Source organism: Gavialis gangeticus, unplaced genomic scaffold (genome assembly GCF_001723915.1).
Source record: "Gavialis gangeticus isolate Ggan-Ray unplaced genomic scaffold, GavGan_comp1, whole genome shotgun sequence".
Taxonomy (NCBI): Eukaryota; Metazoa; Chordata; order Crocodylia; family Gavialidae; genus Gavialis; species Gavialis gangeticus.
The window spans coordinates 29,639,793-29,642,679 of record NW_017729006.1 but is presented as its reverse complement, the minus strand read 5'-3'; positions in this window follow the sequence as shown (position 1 = coordinate 29,642,679).

Here is a 2,887-nt window from a genome sequence, read left to right as displayed (position 1 = left end):
CTAAAATAAATTAGGAATCAAGCTTGCTTCCATTTTACTTCAAATTAAAACCATCCACAAATCTGTAGAACAAACTTAGTTAATCCTAGGTAATCATTTTTTTAAAGAATAGGATCAGATTAAAATTGATCCTCAGAGCTGCAGGACTCTAGCCAATACAGCCATTCAAAATAACATTACTATGCACTGGAGGTTGTAATCTCTGGAAAATAAATGCAGGACATCTATCCTTCATATAATACATTTAAAAGGGACATTGAAAAATATAATCTTATTTCTCTTCCTGTTCCGCTGACAAGTTATTAAATGTAACATTCAGACCTCTGCAAAGCACAGAACAAAGAATTTCACCTATGAACATCATACTAGAAATTCAGTGGGGCAAATTCACTGGATTAAGCTTGTCAGATCTTTTTCATATCGTTAATCTCATTAATGATCTCATGAATTTAAAGTCCTCATGATAAGAGCTGGTCAAACACTGGCTATTTCAGTTTGGTGGCAAAGTCACAAAATTGGGAGGGGAGATGAGTTTAGGTCAAACACAAACACCTGTTAACTGCTTTCTTTAGCCAGAATGCAAGGGACAGATTCTGTTCCTCCTATTAGATATCTCATGTTCCACCCCTGACTTCCTGGAAAACCATGAATGTGTCTAATATTGGAATATTCCTTCATCTCAACCTTCAGATTAAGCCACAAAAAATGGCAAGAGAGAAGAGGATTCATCTTGTTGCTTTTCAAGAACTCAAGCAAAATGGATCATTTAGATCTTTGGGGCCTAATAAGTGGAATAAGATCATGTCCAGGTTGCTTAACTTATTCCCTTTATTTTTTTTTCTTCTTGTTTAATATAGGTCAATTTTAAGTGAAAAATGCCAGTTTGAAACAAAATATTGTAGTAAAACATTAAAGAAGTGTTGAAATGAAATGGCTTGAAATTCCTAGCCAAACACTTTTTGTTTTGAAAACCATCAAACAGCTGCCAATTGTTTTCTCCTTAATTTTGGCCAAAACAATTCTCTGAATAAGTGACTGCATTTGATTTCTCCAAAACTGCTTTTAGATTAAATTGACTAGTTTTGTGCATAGTTAAGTTTCTTATTTGTTTTGAAAATTATAAAAGCATTTTAAATTTAAAAACATTTAATGGCATTTGCCATTCATCTAGCCGCTATGGCGCTTGGGGCTTCATATATTTTTGTAAAGTTCCTATATTGGCCATTCAGTTACTGTAATAAAATGTCTATTTAAAAATAATGATTTTTCTCATATATTTGTACCTGTTATTTTTAATCTAAACACTTGTTTTTTTACTCTTGCTATCCCAGTAGGGACAACAGAGCCAGAAGAGAGAGACCTGAATTCTGTTCCTCTGTGCATTTTGAGGAGTAATGTTAATTAAATTCAAATTATGAGGCCACTGGTGTTAGAGGTGAGTGAGTGCTTAATTTGAAGACAACAAGTAGATTGGATGTAATTCTTGCAGGCATAATTTAATTTGCCCTGCAGAACCATTACAGCTGGTAATATTAGAGTGATCTACTTCGCGGTACAAAACTCGTCTGGGGGAATGTATGCCTCTGCTTATACCTATGAGTTCAATGATTCTCCAGGAGAATCATTAAATCAGGAGACTATCTTGTGAAGGAAGTCTCATGATTTCCTAATGGGGCCCCTGTGTATATAACCCTTGCTTGTTTTGTGCTATTCCTGTACGACTGAAGATCTTCTGATTACTTGGTTGTTTGTTTTGGGGGGAGGAATTGATGGCTCATAAAGCCTTTTGTTTCTTCCAAGTTTGATAATTTACCCATTAAGTTAATTAAAACCAGTTAAATGAGGGGTTGACAATGTTTTGGGGTGAGTGGGAGGCCATTTTAATGCAGTGTTGTGAACAGGCTGCTTTCGGTGTGGCCTGTCCTGCTGTTGCAGTTACCACTTCCCCCACAAGGCCACTAACCAGCCTCTATTTTGGCAAAGTCTCCTACCACCAAAGCTTCCTGCCACCAGAATGCTGCCAAAGCCTCACAGCTCTACAGGTTGAATCTGGCCCATGGCCATAATTTGCTGGCCGCTGACTTAAAGCCTTAAGAGGAACATATAGGACTAGTGCTAGTGCCAGTAGCAGTTTACACCATTAAACCTTAGCAAAGGAGACAAGACTTACAGAACGTCAGTGGGGAAGGAAACTCCAGGGCCATTTAGCTTCACCCTTGGCAGAGGTGCAGGTTTCACTGTTTGAAAATCATTCCAGACCAGGGGCCTATCCAACCTCCTCTTGAAAACCTCCAAAGAAGGAGGTCCAAATGCTTTTACAGCTAAAAGATTTTCCTGAGATTTCACTCTTCTAAGTTTTCTTGCTGGGGCCTAGCTACACCTTCAAGTAGAAGCTGATTCTACTTGAGAAGCTGGGAACTTCCTCTTGTCATGGGGGCACTCAGGTGCCCCGTGCCTAAGTAGGGATTAGGGCCTCTGCTAATTGCCAGGGCAGCTCAGGTGCTGGTTGCTGGAGCAACCAGGTTGGTCAGGTGACCAGAAGGGGGCCGGGCCGGGCTCCTATAAACAGCTAGGCTGGAGCCTGGTTAGGAGTTCCCTTCTGGTAGCCTGAGGTGTAGGAGCTCTGCAGGAGAGCTAAGCTGAGCAGTGCAGCCTGAGCACCCAGAGGGCTGCATGATGGTCAGGGTGAAGAGAAGCCTGACTGGGAGGCTTTGGCAAAAGAGCCAGGCGGGCCTGGACTTCATGTGGTAGCCGGTAGGCTTATTGTTTTGGTATAGCTGGTTGGCTTAGGGTTCCGTTGTGTATGTATATCCGGAGGACCGGGTGAGGCTATAGGGGTGTGAGGAGGCCTCACAGGAGATCCCCAGTAATCCGGGGGTTTCCTGGG